Here is an 8,168-nt window from a genome sequence, read left to right as displayed (position 1 = left end):
GCAGCGCCGCGGAGCGCACAGGGTTGCGGAGCGGTGTCGGCGGGACGGCTCCGGCGCCTTCGGTTCGGCGGACACCCGCAGAGACGCGGACTGAGGAGCCGCCTCCATGCGTTACGACGCCGCGTTAGGGCACGGCAGCAGCTGCCGAGCGTTGCTCTCCGCTGGTGGACAGGAGTTCGGGTTGTGCTGCCCGTATTCTGCTTTGCATTTAGTATTCGAGTGCATTTTTTGTGTAATCTGTTCAGTTGTTCCTGTAACAAGTGAGGTGCGTTATTATTCGCACCTCAGTCATAATATTTCTGAAGGTATTGTTTGTTTCCTGAACTTTCTTTTCAAGTAAAACAAACTAGACCAATGCCCACTGTTGGAGGAAGCTTGTGTAGACGTGATTCAAGACGTCCCAGATCAGCGCCCAGCAAAGCCAAAGCCGTGTTTGCAAGGGGCGTTTCAGCCTGGTAGCTGGGCGTGCTTTGTTAGCACTGTCAGCATAACAGTGCACACAGACGGATAAGTGCAATCAAAGTGCTGCAACATAGCCATAATAATAACCTCAAAAGTAAAACTTGCACAGGATTACACCTGTAAATCCTACGCCAATTTACAGCTGCGTTACACACAGACATGTGATGTATGGATGCTGGAAGGCAATCAGGACAACTTACATGCTCTTGTGAAGCGACTGTCTGATGAGCTCACTGAGCTGTCCACCTGTGTTACCAGGTCTCTTGGGCACTTCCTCCACTCATTGTGGTGAACATGTGAAGGCGTGCCTCCAGAGATGGCAAAAATCCTGCAAATAAATAAAAGTAGACTTAAGAATGACTCAGTAAATATCTCATGTAAGAATTAATTTCATTTTAAGAGAAATTTCAGTATCTTAGATTATCCAGTACATATTTAATCTAGCAGTTTGTAAGTCCTAATGTGTAATCTTTTAGTCTATTCATACATGCTCATTGCAATGTATTAAGCTGGGAAGAGAATTAACGAAACTCAACTATGTTGGACTAAATGATAAACATTGATTGTAGCAGGTAAAGATAATCCATACACATATAAGTTTAAGATTGCAACTAATAGGCCATCTAAATCCTGTTATCAGTATATGTCAGGTCAGGTCTTTCGAACATTCCTAGCTATAACATTTGTATCACAACTAGTCTCATTAATTATGGTAATATTAATCACAGACACAACAAACTTCAGAACTTGCTGACAGATTAAAAACCATAAGCACTCTTTGCATACTTCAATCACTTTTTTTTTTTTTTTATATCTCCTGTGTACTCAGCCCTTGAGTCCATTCCTTATCTCAATAATACATTTTTAGAGAAGAGATTGAACTTCACTTTCTGCTTAGGTCAGCAGAGAACACAAGGAGGACCTCATTCATTGTTGTTACATTGTACCAATACTTGCAAAAAATTATGCTAAATATATATTACAATATATACAGTGTCAATACAGCAGCATTTCTCTTCCTTCATGCTTTTTAGTTGACACCATGCAAAAAAAACTCCTGTGAAAAAATGAATGACAACCTTCTCTTGCACTGGGACCTCAGTGAGAGCAGTAGTAGGACCTTTCTTTTATAGTTCAGCTAGCATCATCATTATCACTGGATTTAGCTGCTGTAGTTCAGGGCTTCTGTGAGGCCTCCTACTCTTACCCGATAACCACATCCTGTTTACCAATGAGGCTGATTCTGTGTAATCTCTGTACTTCATGTTGTCTGCTTGGACCTTCTGGACTCTGATATCTGAAGTGTCTTGCCAGTTTTTTGTACCACAGTCCAAAGCGTAAGTGCCTTCCGCAACTGAGGAAGAAGCAAGCAAAGTTTGCAACATCTTTGTGCTCAATTGTAAGAGGGTTTAATTGTGAGACAGTTAAATGTTCATGAGTCAGCCTCCAGCAGCATGTTTTCACGGGCTACACAAACTCCTGCTACTGAATTTGCCTTTGGTCTTCTTTGCTTGCTTTTCTTACTGATCCTATCATTTACTGCTCCTTAAAAAGGGAGAAAAACTCACTTGCTCATTTCTTGATCCGTTTTCCACAGGTGCAACATATGCAACCACTATTCCTTGAAAGTGTTTGATGCACAGTACACGCAGGGTTGGGGCACATGCCAGCGCAATCTCATGGATTACAGATGATGTAGGACTGACTTTATTTGGCAGGTCTTTAGCCTCAAGATAATCACAAAACCTCACTTGTTTATAACATCTGCTAAGATTTGGCAGAATAATCCTGAAGGATTGGGTAGGTAGTAAAGGGACAAGTCCACCCACAATGTTTGTCATTAATATGCCCAGAAGTGTTAATGGTTGTATTCAGAGAAAATCATATACAGGTAATTAGCACACCATAATACTTTGCTCAGCATGAAAGATAAAAGGACCATCAGAAGACCCTGGAGGTGTTTAAGGCCAGATTAGATGGGACCCTGGGCTGCCTGGTCTAGTATTAGATATGGAGCTTGGTGGCCTTGCTTGTGGCGGGGGGGTTGGAGCTTGATGATCCTAGAGTCCCTTCCAACCCCATTCTATGATTCTATGAAGAGGCCTCAAGATCCCTGCTTGGCCTGTAACTTCAATAAAACTTTTGATAGTCAATCAACCCAGGCTTTGAAGACTAAAGATACTTACTTTCCTGAAAACTACTTAATGGTGCTTAGTCACTCACTGCAGTGTCAGAATTGACTGAGACCTAGTCAAACATTTCCTTGCCATAAATAGAAAGAAGCTAGGAAACATATTTGAACTAATCTTATTCACATTGTTTTTCTTAAAGTCATTGAATAGGACAGCGCAGCCACAGCTTCAAGTTAGTTTTGGAGTCTTTCCTGCCTGCTGGGACCATGAATTGTTGCCAGACAAACATCTGCAATTTTTTTTCCCCCCCATTAACCTGAATTGGTGACAAATCAAAGGAGGACTTCTACCTACAGATGAACTTTTCGATATTTCTGCAGCTTACTTGAAATGTGCTACAAACAAGAAGGAAGTGAGCTACATGTAGAAAGTCAGCCACCAGAAAAGAGCTATAACAACAACACATGCTTTAACCCTATCTGGAAATAAACTGTCTGCTCTTTGTAAATTCAACCCTTTCGGAAACATCCTAATTGACCAAGCCTGCACTCATGTGATAAGTTTCCCCTGCATCTGGAAGCCACTGGGGTTTTTCTCAGGCTCACAGATTACAGACCCATTTTATTAAAGACCTATGGAACAGCACGACATCATGCACTTAGTGTATGGATGCCACTATGCTGTATGGATGCAAGGCAGAAAGAGGACACATCCTACTTCTAAGGGACTGTACCAAGATTCCTACATGCTCAGCTCTGATTAGCCAATGTGGTGACAAATGTATATATTGATAGTTGAAACATGAGCCAGGAGGACTCCTCAACATTAATCTACATTACTAGTAGAGGTAGTAATATACAGGTGCTAATCTAGTTGTGTGTTGAGCTAGAGCATGGCAAAAGAAAAAGGTATGTCAATCTCAGGAAACATTTTAGGATATCGTTACCAGTTAAACAGAGTGAATCTGCCAGCTGGCGGATACCAGTGATCTGTGACACAAGGCAAATAGCTCCTTACAATAGGCTAGCAAGGAGGAGCACATAAGACAAAATGAATGAATGACAACAGCCCTACGCAATAGAAGCATGAGACTTGTAAGAGATCATGTATTGTCCTGAGTAACTCATACACTTTTGTTCCACTGTTTTCACCTTGGACTAGACAAAGGCATTGTCAGTTATTCAAATATACACAGAAATGTACTGTTTCTAATGAAAACACATTCAATGTTTATTATCAATTAATATATTTACATATTATTTTCATCTTCATTAAAGACGATACAGTTATTTCAAAAACTGCTGTAGTTAAGCATCCATCTATCAGTCTTTAAATAAAAAAAGTTATGCCAAAGAAACCTTTGAGAAAGATGTTAACACTACTGCTAACTGTTTTGTTTTCAAATTTACTTTCATTATTTTTAGCTATGTCTTCACTACCTAAGGTTAGGTAATCCTAGCAGCACAGTCCAACTGATCTGGCACCAGCCAATCTTTTCCTTTTATTACTGTCTTCTGAAGGAGTAATTTATTTTTCTGCTCATCCAAATCTTCTTTGGCCACTGCAAACACTTAGTTTTGTTCTTATGTTGTACTAAAGATGCACAGTTCTTTTTTGTTCATCCAGTCTGTCAATTTCCCCTGCTTTCTATATCACGTTTCACTTGAGCCTCGGCCAGTTCACCGTTAAGAACAGAGGTATTTCAGCCCTTGGCACCTACTCTAATCTCCTGCTCTTAGTTATAACCGTTTCCTCAAACTCTAGAAGAATCTTGCATGCAATCAAAACAAGAAATTTTTATGGTATAATATTTTTTTGTTGATGATTTTCTAGTTCAAGGAGCACAAGTAATCCTAGGAGCAGGGTTCAAAATTCCAAGGGGATACTCTGCAAGCTGCAAAGATCACCTCCTTCTAGCACCTGCATTCTTCTTGAAAAAAAGATTACTGAGTAGAGGATTGATTCTCTTTCCCGATATCTTTCTCTGGATTGTATCTACTCATCAGGTGGAAGGCAGAGTCTTTGAATTAAAATTCTCATTTTCTTGTCACAACTAAGCACTGCCAGGGCTAGGTTCTTAAGATGTGTTGTTTGAAGTGCAGCGTTGTGCTTAGGCTCCTAAAGTCTGTATGTGCCATACTTTGGATCTGATTCTTTGTCATTTTTTTCTATTCCTAATTTTATTTTTATCCATACTCTGATTCTGTGATACTTCCTTGTGTAGAAGTTCATCATACAGTGAGTGAACTCTCTCACTTGTATTGGAGCATCTTGGAGTTCTTGATCTCTGCATATTTATCACAATCTTTTCTCAGATACTTCTAGTGGACTGGGAGTTTTTATAAGAAGAACATGTAATATATGCATTCAATATTTAAGTTAACTCAGGATGCTTCAGTTTTACCCTTAGTTGTCAAAGTGAGACTACAAATTATGATACTGAGGAATTTTAACTTGACTTCATCATCACTTCATTCATAATTAACCTTATGCTCCCTTCAGTTCTATCCATGCACCTTTCTTATCTGGAGAAGATATGATTACACAACCACCTACAAAACTTGGATTATTACTTGCATTAGATCATATTTCTTTTGCAGCTGGATCTATTTTGATAAGTACTTGAAACATATTAATGCAGAACCATATAAACAGAATAAGAGGTTGGAAGAAACCTCTCATGGTAACCTCATCCAGCTGTCCTCTTGGTTGTAAGCTAACTCCAAATTTAGATCATGTTTCTCATGATCGTATCCATTTTTAGCCTCTCCAGAGATGGAGATTCTTGTAACCTCTGCTTTTGACTTATTACAAAAAGAGAACACAGTTTCTTGTTGCACATGCTTCATTTCTCATTGTCACGAGAACACACCCCGAACAGGTTTTAAATGAGGCACAACATCCAGATAGAAAAGCTATGGACTAATACTCTACTGAGTAATGAAAATTGCTTTGTATGTATTTATCATACACTTTTTATGGTATCCAGTCAATTATAATACAAGTACTTATTATAGTGCCTCTTTGAGACCTGCATAAAAGAGTGAAGCAAAATATGAAATACAGTCCGTCTCCGTTAAAAGGCAGCAAAATATTACAAGTGAAATCAACACAAGCTTTATAAAATAGTTAAATTAAGACGAAGTATGAGCGTCTGCCAAGAGAAAAAGATTTTCTTGGACTAAATGAATTAAAGCTAAAATATAATGGACAAAACTAATTTATCCATGCTTAAACAGAATTATTGTGCTGCAATTTCAAAAAAAAATGTCCTTCAAATTTAATGATCTGTTTATATACAATATTTCGTACAAAGTGTAGCATTTCAGACAGGATCTTTCATCAATGAGTCATTTTAAGTGACTACCCTCTACAACAAAGAGACCTCACATATTTTATTATTGTCACTGTAATTACAACACATTAGTCAGGATGAGATTCCTATTGTAAAGTAGTTTAGCAATCTAGACACTTGTTAAGACTTCAGTAGCATTAGTCTTTGGTTAATAAGACTAGTATTTCACTGGTAGTTTTCTTCTTAATTTAAAAGTAAAGTAAAATTATATAAACTGTAAGTCTTAAAAGCAAGCAAACAGGCTATTCTTCTAATGATGTCAAAGCTAGAGGATCCTAAAAGTGTATACCACTTCATTGAATTTCAGGCTTTTTATATCTTTTGCATTTATTTTCATTCATGTTGCCATTTTTCTGTGAATATACATACATTATTAGCACCAGTTCAGAAATAATAATGCCAGATATGTCATTAAATGAGCCTATTAGGTCACTCGTGAAGTAAAGTTTCAGATGTCAAGACAATCTGAAAATTTTCCATAAGAATTAGGGTGCTCTCTCTGATTTTTACTTCATTCTAACATGGTAGAAGAACCTCTTTCTTTGTCTTCCTCCATCCCACTCAACCAGTGGGATAGAAGATGAAACATAATGACAGCTGACACTTTACAAAGAAAATGCTAGTCCCCTCAAATTTAAGATGAGCATTATAATTTAAGAAAAACAAGGTAAATAATTTTTAAACAAGAAATAAAACGGGTACAAGGTAAATGGATAGGAATATACAGGACAGGTTAAATAGTCACTGTATATGACAATTCTTATTTCAGACATGTCTATACATTTTTAAAATTCTGTCCCTATCCTAGGCTGAATTTTGGGTGTTACAGCTGCCTATTCCTGCATTCACCAGGAGTCTGCCACCAGGGCACCAGGTGCCTCCCTGGGGAGGGGGATAAGCTGAGGCCGGGCCATGGCCTGCAGTGGGACAGGGCTGTGGGGAGCTGGAGCTTGGTACTGCTGCAGCTTCACTGGGGGAAAGGGCTGGCAGCCCTGAGCTGGCATGGGGGGGAATGGGCCTGCGGGCGGACAGTCAAGGCTGGCAGTGCACCTGAGGCCCTGACATTTTCTTGCTAGCATCAAAAATAGCTATTCACATCTGAAGGGCAGTCTTAATTTATATCACGTGGAATTTTTTTTTTTTTTTTAATATGTCATGACTATTTTTGTCAGAAAGTTTAACGAAGGCAAATTTTTAAAGAGAAAAAATGCATGTATCTTATAAACAACCCTTATATCAAATTTAATTGAGTTATTCCCTTATTGCATGCAGATATATATATATCAAGCTTAAAACTGGAAATTCTGGTAATGTTTATTGCCAGATAGTAATGCATGTGATATTTTTAAAACTATTTATTTTATTTCACTTAATATGAACATGAGCTTATGATTTATATTATGCAATGTCAGTTACATAAATAAATTTAAAGCTCCTCAGCACTCAGTGTTTTAGAAATCCCTTAAAACCACTATACAGGAAGCCCCCAAATACTTAGAAGAGTATTTTTTTGAACAAACATTCCCACAGAGTACTTGCTACCCAAAATCTTCAGGATGGTTCAACCAGTAAAAATCATGCATAGGAAAAGTACATGTTCTGAAATATAACAAGAGCAATAAGCAGTCCTTTATATTTATTCTGAAAATACTAAAACTAATTAAAGAAAAAAGAAATGAGGAAAAAAAAAGTTTCTCCTTGTTACAGTTAGTGTTACAGATAGAAAGATCATCGTGGTGAAAACGGGGAAAGAAACAAACAGGGAAGGAATGCTCACCTGTATACAAAGATTTATGTCCGCAGGAAAGACTCCACAGAGGAGAGATCTCAAGAGATTCTTCCCCAGTGCCAGTCAGCCTTTAAATGGGGGTCTAGGATTGCTTTCACCTGTGTTCCCACGGCTGACTCAGTCCTTTCCTTAGGTGATCAATCAGTGGTTCAGACTTTGACTCAACAGTTCCCATACATTCCTTTTATTCATATATTTAGAAAAAGATCATAATCTACGTAATATTATTTAATTTCTGGAGTAATTGTATGCACTCTGTAGTGTTTATGAAATAAACAGTGCTAACGTACGACATTCTCCCCAGTCAGAACAAGCTGGACCTCTTTTGCATACTACAGAATATGCAGTTGAGGAAAAAAATACCATAACTTGGAAGGTCAGTGGCTTCCATCTCCAGTGAATTAACAGAAAAACACGTCCCAAGAGTGAA

At 38.3% G+C, this 8,168-nt stretch overlaps 1 long non-coding RNA gene across 1 annotated transcript; it reads right to left on the bottom strand.

Moving 5' to 3' along the window:
* Positions 1-7: 7 nt before the first annotated feature.
* Positions 8-7,774, bottom strand: LOC109366426. The gene is made up of 3 exons (XR_002112741.1): positions 7,727-7,774; positions 663-790; positions 8-251 (listed from the first exon to the last, which is right to left on the bottom strand). It is a non-coding gene; the product is annotated as an uncharacterized LOC109366426 (long non-coding RNA).
* Between the last annotated feature and the right edge of the window lie 394 nt (positions 7,775-8,168).

The sequence above is a fragment of the Meleagris gallopavo genome, chromosome 2, assembly GCF_000146605.3.
Source record: "Meleagris gallopavo isolate NT-WF06-2002-E0010 breed Aviagen turkey brand Nicholas breeding stock chromosome 2, Turkey_5.1, whole genome shotgun sequence".
Lineage (NCBI taxonomy): Eukaryota > Metazoa > Chordata > Aves > Galliformes > Phasianidae > Meleagris > Meleagris gallopavo.
Note: the sequence above shows the minus strand (reverse complement) of the source record. Positions and strands in the feature narration are given on the sequence as shown.